This window comes from Dunckerocampus dactyliophorus, chromosome 14, assembly GCF_027744805.1.
Source record: "Dunckerocampus dactyliophorus isolate RoL2022-P2 chromosome 14, RoL_Ddac_1.1, whole genome shotgun sequence".
Classification (NCBI taxonomy): domain Eukaryota; kingdom Metazoa; phylum Chordata; class Actinopteri; order Syngnathiformes; family Syngnathidae; genus Dunckerocampus; species Dunckerocampus dactyliophorus.
In genome coordinates, this window is record NC_072832.1 from 4,940,694 (window position 1) to 4,954,783 (window position 14,090).

The window sequence follows — 14,090 nt, forward strand, 5'->3', positions numbered from 1 at the left end:
GGGGCACATCTGGGTCTCCCTAAAAAAAAAAAAAAAAAAAAAAAAAAAAAATCCTCCAATTTGCAGATGCCGCCAATTTCATTCAAAATTGTCCAGTCACATGATTGCACCTTCAGCTAATGGCCAATGAATGACCATACTTTCCATTCATTGGGGTGGAGGAGGGCGGGAGGAGGAGGGCCATGTGGGCGTGGGTGACCAGAAGTGGATTTTTCACGTTCTCACTGTGAATGGAGCAGTTCTGAGAGACGTTTGAGGACGCCACGCTGCTGCAGCCTGTAAAGACTCTTAGCAACGAAAATGATCACAAAAACTTTTTTTTTGGCGCGGTTTCGGAGAACGGCGGGGTTCCCCACCTCGTTTTGTTTAATTCGTCAGTGCAAAAGTTAACAGTGCAAAAAAAGAAAGCAAAAGACACTTGCAAAGTTTGGGGTCCAAAGCTGCCGGTGATGTTGGGTAAGTCCCTCACTTCACTCTCTTCAAATGAATGAATTAAAAGCACACAATTTACCCACAACTGCTTGCTTCGAAATGAGGAAGCGGCGTCTAACTTTGCATTCATGCAACAAAATGATAATTGTACACACACACACACACACAACGAGAAGTGTGCGTGGTGTCAGACAGGTTAGAACACTCGCCCTCCATTTTCGCAGCACTTGTTTCTTCTCAAACTCAAATTTATGACCTGCGCTAAACTACATAAGGTGACCCTGAACGCAACACTATCAGCTGATCGCCTCGCACGTCACAGGCATATCACCGCGTGCTTCCTGCTTGAATCCTTGTGACATTCTGAGAATGTTTTATTTTTTTCAAGTGTGGGGGGGTAGAAAGGAGTGTCATGTACCGGATACTCTTAATTAAAGCAGCACACTGCGGGAGGAGAGGAAGAAAAATGGAGGGGAGAGAACGCCTGAGGCCAGGAAGTTACTCGGGCATGGTGCGTTCAGGTATTGTCGGAAGTCATTAAATATACATCTATACAACAACTAATCGTGTTTTTTGTGTATATACGTATCGCAAAAAAAGAAAAGATAAGTTTATGTCGACAACCGTAGACTAAATTGTAGATTTGATTAAATTCTTGTTTTCAAACTTTGCGTAAAACATGAGAGCAATGTGACGCTATCAAGCCCTACAAACTTTGTCCACACAAGGACGATAGACTTGACGCTTCCTGTACTCGTCCAAAACGGGATTAATCAAACTTTGATACAGGCGTAAAGGCGTCCTGTTTCCTAAAAGGCAAATGAGAGGAAAATGATTTTTTGCTGAAAGTAATTTGGCTGTCCGATTAGGGCTTGCCTGGTAAGGCCGTTCACAATTCCAACGGTATTTGAACCCATCAATTCAAGTCCTTTTCCTCTAGAGCCAGCAAGCAACCATCACCGCTAAAGCTGAGCAGGATGTGCCTTTCAAATTGGCTAAAAGTCACGTGGGGCTTCCCTGTCCCACTTAGCTTCATTCATTCATTTGTGTGTGTGTACATAGACAATACCTGTGAGTGTGTTTCTTTGGACAGGCTTTATTTAAACATGATTGTTCTCTGACATGACATTGTTGGGTGTGTGTGGGTGGGTGTGTGCCATTTCCTCGTTTCGGCAAACTCAGAGGCTCAATCTTCCTCTCGTTTGCACGCCGCTGCCAAAAAACCCTGACAAAGGCCAAGTGCGCGTGTGTTCTCATTTGAGTCCAGTAGAGTTTTTGCACCTACGGTCCTCACCTGACCCTGGGAAGGACACAGCCCTTAAAACCAGTCGAGTTTTTGCTTTGCTGTAACATTGGTTTAATGATGTATCTACTTAATAATAATTTAAGCACTGACTCCCAAAACTGGCTCTGCTTCATTTGGATGTCCTTCAGTAATGATCATTGCACGTAAAACTGTAAAACAAGTGGCATTACTAGCATTTTTGTTGTGTTGCATTGAGTGGGAATGCATGGAAATTTTTAAATTGAAGCAAACATGGTTGCTTAGCGATGCAAATGGTTCGCTATGCACATCACGCCAAGTTTAAAGTCCCTGGAAAAGATGAGATGACATGCCTATCACTATGCAGTCATGCGTCCTTCCTGTCTCACTCTGCGGAGGAAGGACCTTCTGCAGACTTGCATTGACGTTTTAAGGGCTCTCTTATGGTTGCATGGCTTAGCGTTAGCATGTAGCATGTAACACGCAACATGGCATAAACATTGATGTAAAATGAGGAGTCTGTGTCGTCGTTAGCTGGGCCGTAGTGTATACCGCCAACGCTGACACTTCCTTTTGTGTGTCTTTTATAGGACACCTTGCATAACAAACCTTCAACATCTCGACTTTTCAGGAACTGGAGATGGTGCTTGTGCGGTGGCGGCGATGAGGCAATGACTTTTCACGAAAGCTTATGAAAACGCTGTCATCTTACGCGCAAATTGGGCTTGTACATGTAGTTTCACACTTGCTGTTTAATTTGTGCAACCAAATGTTCAGGAATACAAGCAGCGGATGTTGCACTACTTTATTATTATTATTATTATTATGTACTATATTTGATTATTTACTACTTTATGTACTTCAAGTTTAGTATTATTTGATTTATTTGATTTATATTATTAGAGGTGTCACAAGATCTTGCAATATTAAAACGTGATGAGATTCCTCATTTAAAGAAAAGGTGTCCCGTGAGAACAGACAGTGTACCCTGCCTGTCAGCGCTGGGGTGATGAAGTGGCGATGGCGTGGGATGGGGTGTTTGTAGCATGTGTATGAGTGTCCTTGGATGCGTGTGTGTGTAGACCTGGGGAAGTCGCTCCATCAAGCAAACAATCCGGCTGCCTCAGTCCGCAGGATGGTATCGTGGAAACACAGCAACTGCCATGGAGACGACCATGAACGGGCCCCCAGACAGAGTAAACAATCAACAGGCGTCCTTGAAGAGGGGTGGAGGTTCCAGAGCGTCTCACTGCAGCGGTCTCCTGGAGGAGATGTTCTAGCAGCGACCTTAAAGCCAGCATTTCATGAAATGCTGCAAATGTTTGGAAGACGGTGCGAATTGCCCGTGGAGAAAATACACGTCACAAATGCAGATTCTGCAACTTCACAAGTGAAAGATGACATATTAAAGGAAATGGTGACATTCTGATATGTTATTATTATTATTATTATTATTGTTATATATGATCATAACAGTGGTTTAGTTGGACTCAAAAAGTGTTGACAGTGGTATTGTTCAGCGTCAATTTGTAGGACAATAAACACTGAAACGCACCTGCATTGTTTGGTGACTCGGTTAAATAAGAAAAGTCTGTTTGTCCAGTCATATTTTTTCATTGTACTTTTTGTAAAATTAATGCTAAAATCTCGTTTTGTTCTCATGGGCCCAATCTCGTGCGTCGTCTCATCGTGTGAGTTGGGTGTCTCATGACACCCCTATTTATGACTATTTTATTTACTGCTACTTTATTAGTCAGACACATTAAACCAGCAGAGGACCGATGCTGATCACTTTATCAATGTTTGCCTTTCGCAAACAAGCTTTACATGTTTTCGCAGGAGGTCTACCATTAAAGCACAATCATTTTTCTTAACTCGTTTTCCCAGTCAGACACACTTTTGGGTCGTGACCCAGCAGTTGAGAACCTCTGGGCTACAGGATCTCTGATAGTGATTTTGCTTTATGTCTTTCAGCAGCAGACTAGAAATTTTTCGGGAGATTCTGAGAATTTAGTTTTCGCCTCCTGGTCGCACTTTGGACACACCTGGGTTTGGGGGTACTTTGGCTGACAATGTTGAGAACCACTGACCTGCAGGGTTCGGGTGGATTGTTCATAATGGAAGGAGACAGAAGATCTTCCACTGGAACAGAGCACATCTTAAATATGACAATATTTGCATTGAGCAAACATACATGCAGGAAGGTGCCATTGTTCACACGCCAGTGTTCACTCTCACGTGTGGCAGAGTGGCTGCTGTACTTGCATGAGGAGCTCTGCTGTCATCTGCTGTCTGGATGTGAAAACTGCACCTTCAAAAAAAAAAAACAACCTAAAATACAGTCCGCGTGAATCATCATTTGCAATATGATTTACACATAATTGCACCTATTGAATATATTTCTAGATCCTATCCTTGTTAACAAGTTAACATTTTTTAAAAGATTTTCTGCCCTTGACAATTGTCCCCATCTGTAATTTATGTATTTTGGTATTAATATATCAATGAACGTACTGTTAATTTAGTGCTTCCATTAGCAAAAACCACTGTTCTTAATCTTGGAAAAATACACATTTTAAAAATATTTGTTTTCCCGTGCGTTCTCATGTCTGCCACACGGGGGCGGTGTTTCTCAGTCTGCCTCCATTGCCACAGGCAATGCCCCCTTTGGGATTTAAGGCTCTTGATTGATTGGTCGGTGGTGTCAGCTGGCTGTATTGATTGCTATTGATTTGTAATCACGTGAAGACCACAATGAGGGAGCTCGGTGAGAAGCATTTAAAACTTGGTTCACACAGCGCGTGTGGGTTGTGCGTGTGTGGCGTAATAGCTATTGATTGTTTTAAAGGAGCAGTGCACCCAAAAACTCAACGACAAATGTTTCCACTTGCATTTTGCTGTTTTTAGAGAGAATGTATGCTGGGATTTTCCTTTTAGTTGTATTGTGTCACATGATTATTGCTCCATATTGTTGAATGCTCCTAATGTGAAATCAACGGTGCGTTCACTGTCATCAGTACTGTAGGGGTGGGTACAGTAAATGCTATTGTCTAAAATGCTCTAAAAACACTAAAAATGAATAGTGACTTGCCATTTGTCTGAGCCTGGAGTGGTTTGATGTGCTTGAGTGAGAAGCGCAGCGTGTGTTTACAGTACTGTCCATTGTTTTGGGAGCGGCAAAACACGGTGGCATAATGGTTAGCATGTTGGCTACGCAGTCACGTTGGGAAGAGTTTACATGTTCTCCCCGTGCGTGCGTGGGTTTTCTCTGGGTCCTCCTTTTTTTTTTTTTTTTTTTAGCTGCTGACATCATTTGGGTTGACTTTTGCATTCTTGTCTCCCCATTAGCCTCATTGGTTGTTTTATGTTTTATCAACATTTGTTGCGTGTTGCGTTTTCTTCTTCTTGGGTGGTGGTGGGAGTCGAGCGGCAACCAGCTTTGAGGCGCATTACTGCACCCTGCCATGTTGGAGTGTGGCTCAGAGTTACGAACGTGATACGGCAACCGGACCGCCCCGATCTCCTGGTGGAAGCTGTTGTTATTCCGATCTTCAAAATACAGCGGATCGGCAGCCGATCTCGATCCTGAAGATAAATGATCAAATAAAAGAAAGCACATCGTTTTCTTTCAGCCACATTGGAAATCTTCTCTTTCATGTTCGTAATCTCCATCAGTCTGCAAGAACCATTTGTCACTCACTGTTTATCTTTTATTCCCATCTGGTAGCCTTAATCCTGTCTGTGTGCTTCCTGGCATCCTCCGTCCAGTCCGACACACCACCATGAGTCACACTGACCAGATGTGACTCACCTCCTGGGGAGTCTAAACACTCTTCTCCCACAGAGACGTTGCCATTGTACTTCTAATTAGACCACCTCACCACACACATCATTTGGATCTGTTGTCCAGCATCTGTGTGGACTTATTCTTCAATCTGTGTGGTCTTATGGGATGCAGTGTGTGTGTGTGTGTGTGTGTGTGTGTGTGTGTGTGTGTGTGTATTACGCCACCGTGATTCAGACCACCAAGTGTGAGGCAGGTGGGAAAAGTCTTGACGAGTTCTGCTGACTCACAATTTTCAGCATGAGTCTGAAAATTGTGAAAGATGACATACGTATGCGGTGCATCCAAAATAATCAAAGTGGCCACGGGCCTAACGATGACATCACAGAAGCCTGAGGTTTCTGTGAAACACCTTGGAGCAACTAAGATTTGTGCAACATTTTTTTCCCTCAAAATAGCAGAGTGTTAGAGCAGTGCTTCTCAACTGCGCCCCCCCCCCATAACAACTGAATTTTCCAACTTAAATTTCTCATAACTTGTATTTTAAGGGGCCTGTTTTTTCTTTCTTTTTTTCTCCTCCCCCTGTCCTGTCCAGCCTTTAAGGTAATAAAGATAGAATTGTAGGGGAGGGGATAAGAAGGGGACAAAAAAAAGACAGAGACAAGGACAACAGCAGCAACAATTGTGCCAACAATAACAGAACAACAGAAACAAACAGGACTGCAGCAGCAAATGTCTGTGATGACTATAAAGACTCTGACGGAAAGGACAAAATAATATCAACAACCACACTGACAATACTGCATTGAAACAATCACACATAATAGTAGTAATGAAATGATGAACTATGATAGTGATCACAATGACAATACTGCATTGAAACAATCACACATAATAGTAGTAATGAAATGATGAACTATGATAGTGATCACAATGACAATACTGCATTGAAACAATCACACATAATAGTAGTCATGGAATGATTATCTATGATAGTGATCACAATGATAATACTGCATTGAAGCAGTCACACATAATAGTAGTCATGGAATGATTATCTATGATAGCGATCACAATGATAATACTGCATTGAGGCAGTCACACATAATAGTAGTAATGAAATGAACTGTTTTCCTCGTCTCTCGCCTCCAAACAGGCGGGAAGAGAGTTCACTCTGTGCATCGGTTTCAGCACCTTGGCGAGTTTGTTCCACAGAACTGCATGAACGGAGTGAGCTCTTTTGTCAGTCATATAGCCTTTGTCTCGGTGGGTGGAGGCGGGGCCGCTAGCATACACACAGAGTGCAGAACAGCGTAACGTCGTAGAAATCATTTTAGTAGATTGCAATGTATTGTCACATTCTTTCATTGTACTTTTCTTTTCTCATTCTTGTAGACCCAATCTTGTGTATTGTCTCATCTCGTGACACCCCGACTAACTGGCGGACCGTGGTCCGAGTCTGGACCCAGACGCCGTCTTGTACGGATCTGGACCGATAGTCAACAAAGCCGCTTCTATTTTGACTGGCGCATCTTTTTTTTTAGACTTTACGGTATTTGTTGATCGGATGAGGAAGTCCATGGACCAGTTGCATGCGCGTTAAGCCATCCAAAATGATGCTACTCGGCCAATCAAATCTGTGCAAATCTGTGAGTTTTCTATAATTAGAATATCAGTTGAGTACCCCGGATATAGAGGATCTTTTGACTGGAGTTTTTGCAGCAGGTCCTTTTTTGGAAACAACAGAATGCCTCCTCAAATGTCCGCTCCATTCTTAAATGGATCAAAGTAGGGAAAAAAAACCTTCTCTCTTGGGATTAATGGGAAGAAGGGAAGTGTATTCTATGTTTGTCAGGCTGGATGTTACGTGACCTTTTCTCATGCTCAGTAAACTCACACACACACACACACACACACACATACACACACACACACACACACACACACGTAGAAGTCATAAGTAGAGAGGGTTGAAGGAAGTAGGAGATGACTCAGCGGAACCACACTGCTGATGTTCTTCATTCTTTCTCTCATCTGGTCCTCCTTTCCATTCTTTCCTTGCTCTTCACTCATATCACCCTCCTCTTCCTCCTGATCCCCTCCCAACTGACCTTGGGAGACATCTGTGTGCGTGTGTGTGTGCGTGTGTTGATGTGATTGCAAAGATATGTGTGTGGGAAGATGACTCTCCTCCCTCAGAGTGATTAAAACATTCCCTTTCTGTCTTTCTTCTTTTCTTCCAGACTTTTTTCCCCTTCTTCTTCAGTCTTAAGTGAGGAGTTGACTGTGAAGAGGAGGATGAAGAGGCACAAATGGTGAGTGAAAAACATTTAGTTATAGTTTTTTTGTTGTTTTTTTTTTTTACCCCAATGTGAAGGAGTGTACAGTACATTAGATCTTTCACAATAGAAATGTTTGAATGTAGAATGTGCGGGTAGAGTGCGTGAAAGTGAGGCAGTCGTACTTCTGTTGTATAGAGGATCTTTGACTAGTGTTTTAGCTAGCAAAGGCTTCTTGTCAAATAGTCTTTGATTTCCCCTCATATAGAGGGTCTTTTACTCGTGTTTTATGCTGTAGGTCCTTAGGCAGCAGCATACTCCTGTCATATAGATGATCTTTGACTTGACAGTAGATCAGCAAAGGAAAAAATAAATGTACCGGCAAAAAGCAAAGAAAACCCAACAAATCAAGATGAATGGAAACGGGTACAATGTTTCAATGACGATCTTAAAAAGTTCCCAATCTTTCCTTACGTTATTAAAACAAACTCTTGTTGGCATCCGCTCATTTTTGTGTTTCCATGTCGTCTAAATTTGGCAACTGGCGTGTGGCCGCTGATGTATTTTGGTTTTTGTAAGCGTGGCGTGACGCGGAAGACATGCTGGCTGACCGTGTGACAGCTGGTGAGGTCATGTGATCACCTACATTTCAGCCCGTTATGTCATCAGTGTCGTGTATCTGTGTGTGTGTGTGTGTGTGTGTGTGTGTGTGCGCGTGTGCGCAGAGTATTAGTATGTGCGGTGTGGGAAATGATCCGTTCCAGGGTCAAATTGCAGCCAATTCAACTTTTACAAAGTGTATAGCAAATATTTTAAAAAATTTGAACACTCATCACGGTCAAAATAAGACAACCACTTTATATTAACACCAAATAAAACAAAAGTAGAATTAAACTTGTGAGGGAAGTAGAAAGGGAGGCTTTGAATAGTAGCTGTCACAGTCAAGTGTAAAAATAAGTTCACCCCTGTTTATTATTATTATTATTATTATTATTATGAGCTGTCGTACAAGTGGAAACATAATTTAACCCTTGTTTATTATTATTATTATTATTATTATGGGTAATAAAGTGTAAAATAAAAGTGGCCGCTGTATAACGTAAACGTACAAACACTCAGCTATCTTTCCTGGGAGGCGAGTCTCTTTACATTGCGCCTAAACACGGCTGACTTTATGGCGTACATTCCGTTTGTCTTTCGTGATGGTCGCTTTATTCGTATCATCCTGAGCCTGCCAAGACAGCGTGCCGCTTTTGTTGCTAGGCCACCACTGCGTCACAATACCGTCCGTTTCTGGCTCTATGGTTACCATCGCATTTTCCCTTCATCGGGAAGGACGTCTCTCCATGTTGCGTTAGGATTAGCATCGGTGCTAACTATCCAAAGCAGGTGTGTGCAGTGCTTGTGCAAACGCACGTATGCTTTCACTAACGTAGCTTTTTAAGGTCAGACCACTTTGCAGGCTGAACACTGCCTATTTCTGTTTACCAAAATGACACAAAAGGCAAGTACATTTGACAGCTGTCGGGGGAGCCCTGGAGCAAATAATCAGCCACATTTGTTCCTTATTGTTACTTTAAGTACAATAATTTCACTGTTTTATGAGGACCCGCACCCGCCCTGACCTGCTCCTCCACCCTTTACAGTAAATGCATGTTTTTTTGGGCCCGGATGAGGTGGTGCACCTAGTTTTGGTATCACCTTCTAGAGAGAGAGAGAGCGTGGGTATAGGCGTGGGAGGGCAGGGACACAGATGACTCAGCAAACTGTGTTGCCGGGTAGAAGAGCACTGTCTCACACACACACGCACGCACACACACCTGAACTTGACTAAACACACATGGCATCGCTTTAAAACCTTCATCATTCAGTGTAGACATCACTAAATGATACCATGCATCTGAAAGCTGTTTTTGTTGAGGTGTCTTTAAATGTTGATTTAACCGAGTCATGAATAAAAAGAGAATGCACAACCACTTGATAAAAAAGGATTAAGATGTGGCCACAGTTCAAATTATGTGTATGTGTGCACGCAGCTACATTATCCATGTTTTAACGTCAGGATAATAATTGCACTGCACCAAACCAAGTGCTTTTTCTATTGCTTGTATTTTTTAATTGTAAAACAATATAAAAATAATAATAATAATAATATTAGTAGTATTAGTATAACATATATAGACTATTATAGACATGGTTACAACTTAACCACAATTTTAAAACCTAAAATGAATTTATGGTTTCTAATTTGTATCATTTATTATCATTATTATTATTATTATTATTAAAAACATATAAAAATAATTTCAAGTATTGTAGTTGTTGTTGTAGTAATAGTAATAATAATATTGCAAACTGCAACAAAGATGCAACACATTCAGATAAATTCATACTTGTTTCAAATGTATTGTGTGGAGATATGGGGAAATAATTACAAAAGCAATCTTCACTCACTCACTGTACTGCAAAAAAGATCTGTGAGGATAATTCATAATGCCAAGTATAGAGAACATACAAACCCTTTATTTTTAAAATCACAGATATTAAAATTCGTAGATTTAGTACACTTTCAAACCGCTAGAATAATGTATAAAGTTAATAATAACTCGTTACCCAAAAATCTAATCAAGTATTTCTCAATTAGAGAGGAGAAATATGATCTTAGAGGAAAATTAAACCTAAAACATTTATATGCGAGAACAACGCTGAAAACCCACAGCATTTCCGTGTGTGGAATTAAATTATGGAACGGATTGAGTAAAGAACTCAAACAATGTACAGAGATGAGCAAATTCAAAAAACAATACAAGCAGTTGATGTTTGCTAAATACAAGGCAGAAGAGTCCTGATTGTTCTGTCAGGTTTGTTATTTTATTTTATTTTATTTTATTTTTTTTTTCTATTTTATTTTATTTTATTTTATTTTATTTTTTATTTATTTAATTAAATTTTATTTTTTATTTATTTATTTTTATTTATTTATTTATTTATTTATTTATTTTTATAATTTTCTTTGTTGTGCTTAAAAAAAAAAAAAAAAAAAAAAAAGGTCATTATTATTATTATTATTATTAATGTTCTTTCTTTTTTTGGGGGGAGGGCTATCTCACCGTTATCTATTATGTGTTATCCTGACTATCACTGAAAACATGACATGGAATCCAGGAAGTGAACTACATGTACTGTACTAGATGTAGAATGGATGGGGGGTAGGATTAAATAAGCTTTGCTTCTTCCTACTCCTTTTGGACATGTGGAACTGTCAAAGAATGATTCACGAGATGTATTCCATTGTAACCTTCATGTTCAAATAAACTAAACCAAACCAAACCAAACCAAACCAAACCAAACCAAATTTGTATTGCTTATTATTAAAAATATGACATGTATATAAAAACACTTACATATATGATTGTTTTATGAGGATGATGATTATTTTTCTCATTATAAATGAGATATTCATTGTATTATCATTAAATTTAAACCTCTCTGACTGTGTCCATCAAACGTGAGCACTTTAAAAGAATATCCAAAGTGGTATTTCTCCTAAAAATGCTTCCTTATTCAAGGCTGCGTCGTCCTGGCAACCAAATAACGTGACCTGTATAAGAGCGTTGCAGAATAATTGACGACAAATGCACATGAACTGTTGACCCAATATCAATTTTGGCATTTTATTGATGCTTTTTTGTGTGCCATCAAACATGTAACAGTACTCCTGACTCAAATTAAAAAAAAAAAAAAAAAAAAAAAAAAAAAAGACATGATTTAGATCAAGAAATGTCAACGAGAGGCGAATATCTTGAATAGATTAAATGAGTTTGCGGAGGCATGTATTGTATGCTGTTTTTTTCACACACACACACACACACACACAACGAGAAAGGCGGCTGCTCCTGCTATGACTGTGCAGTTGTAAGTCTCAGATGACTGTCAGGCTCATATTCTCATGTTCGCTCTTCGTCATTTTTCTGCTGAAACTTTGCCTCCCTCGTAAAAATGTGGCTTCCTGCATAGGAGCAATACATTTTATTCTGCTTTTTATTTTCCTGAGGACTTCATTTCAAACAGTCAAAGCTCCACTTGTGACATTTTAATCCTGCTATTTAACCGTGCCAAAACAATAAGGCAACTGCTAAACATGAGAATAAAATCTTTTTGACATTTATATAAATGTTTTGAGACTTGTGCCCTAAGCTCTACTTCTTCCTGCTCCTTTTCAGACATGTTGAAGTGTGTACACAGATGATGTTCTTTAATGTATCCTTGTTAAATATGTTTGAAATAAACTAAACCATCACCGCAAACCAAAGAAAACTGGGCTATTAGCATATTGGGCCAATACTACAAGTCCCAGAATGCACTAGCTGCTCGCTTTGGCTCTACAGTCACTCTCACGTGTTACCATGGACATAGATAGAGTGGGCCGCATCGAGTGGGGTTTGTCCGCTGCTGCGATACGTCACGTCGCCGCCATATTGAATGTGTCAAGGCAGGGCTGTAAATGAATACAAGTAAATGTAGTTACTCTCATAAAGCGCCTTTCTACAAAGAAATGTAAGTTAATGCCTCTCGTTTATACAGTCACACACGCACTAATATAATTGGAAAACGGCTAGGCACCAAAAATCGGAGAAGATCAAATATATTGTTTTTGGTGCTTGTTTCCCAAGTATATTAGCGCGTGTGTGCAACCTTGACACATCCAATATGGCGGCGACGATGACGTACAGCTCAGCGCTCGATGCGGCGTCTACGGATATACGTCTATGCGTGTTACGCTTGACTAAGGAAATCAAATGTAGCGTGTGATTGTGTTGCTGTTTCATTCCTATAGTAATAATCATAAGTAATGACTTATCCAGCTCTTGTTTACTTGGGCGTGTACACATCATTATCATTGTGCTCGTGTTGGAGTGGAAGAAACTGAAAACCACCACAGAAACTGCCTGTTGAGTGACGTCATGATACTCAAACACCGTATTGTTGTACTAGTAGTAAGTAATAGTAGTAGTTCTCTTTTTAACCACTAGATGGCGACTCGTCCCCGCATTCAACTCCTCTCGCGGCCACAATAGACTTTTACATCAATGTAAAAGTTATTTTACACTTTTAGTCTTTATTTGACTTTTTCTGTCTTAACTTGTAACCATTCACATATCTGTTGATTTATTTTTGTTTTAATGTTACTTTTTTTTACTTTTGAGTGCTCAAAGTACCCCAGAGAAGGTCCCTATGGAGGCGTTTTTTTGCACAAAGCTTGATGGTCTGATGATGCTTGTTTAATGGAATTTACTTTTAAATAACTTTCATCCTCCTGTTTGTCAAAAAGGCATGTTTTTTTAAATATAAGATTTAGGTCTGCAGCCTTATGTGCCTTCCTTGGTTTAGTGTTTTCCACCTACAATAACACACGTGTAGTTGGTGTGTACTGTATTGTTGTATTTACTCTATTTTTTTTGTTCCGTTTCTTATTAAGACAGTATGATTTTTTTTTTGAAAGAATGTCAATTACCGTGTTTTTCCCTGTCAAAAGGAAATAAATTTAAATTAAACAATCTGGTTAAAAACAAGATTTTTAATAATGTACTACTTATAATAATAATAATAATAATGATAATGCCAAAATCGTTCATCGTTATAAAACCTTAAAGTGACGAAGAGGAAATAATTAGGGAATTCTAAACGTACAAATGTGGAATATTTCGTGATTAAAAGTGATTTTACCCTCCACCCTCCCCTCCATAATTTCCGTGTTTCACGTGAAGAAAAATGGATGAGTCAATAAAATACGCAACAAACATTTTAACGCAGACGTTTCAAAGGTAGTTTAAACAATATCCACACAATGATGCCTTTTTATTTAGATGACTCGATCGAATACCGTGTCGTGTGTATCTGTATTCAACTAATGCGCACTTCTGAAATGCGCAAAGCGCACGCGTGTTTGCGGCGTGAGCCGTTTTATTTAGTTTTAATGCGCATTTGCTCACGTTGCATTTGCAATGCGCACCCTCTCGCCCGGCATTTGAACAATTAAGGCCCGAAGAGGCTTTGTTTCCCTCCGCTGTTTCAAGTGTATCACAAGAACAAGGACAACAAGTTAATAATAATCATGACAATGCCACATTCTGATAAGCTTCCTGTGTGACGACAAGGAAGAGGTTTGACACTTGGACTCTTTGTTTTCGCCTTTCTTCACGCACAAAACAAAAAAAGACACCAAAGTGAATGCAATTATTTCTCAAGAGATCGTCTGTTCGACAAAACGATGACTTCCGAAGAGGAGAAATGGTGTGAATTTGATGAATTGAGTTGCGCGTGCTTTCTG

The 14,090-nt window shown here is 39.9% G+C and overlaps 1 long non-coding RNA gene across 9 annotated transcripts in view; it reads left to right on the top strand.

Annotated features, from left to right (window-relative positions):
- The first annotated feature begins 231 nt into the window (after positions 1-231).
- The window catches only part of LOC129193631 (uncharacterized), an 86,619-nt gene continuing 72,760 nt past the window's right edge, over positions 232-14,090 (top strand). For 7 of the 9 annotated variants that reach the window (XR_008573578.1, XR_008573573.1, XR_008573570.1 and 4 more), the window contains exons 1-2: positions 232-456; positions 7,724-7,795. This is a non-coding gene — a long non-coding RNA (uncharacterized LOC129193631). The other 2 variants (XR_008573575.1, XR_008573577.1) reach the window with 2 other exon arrangements.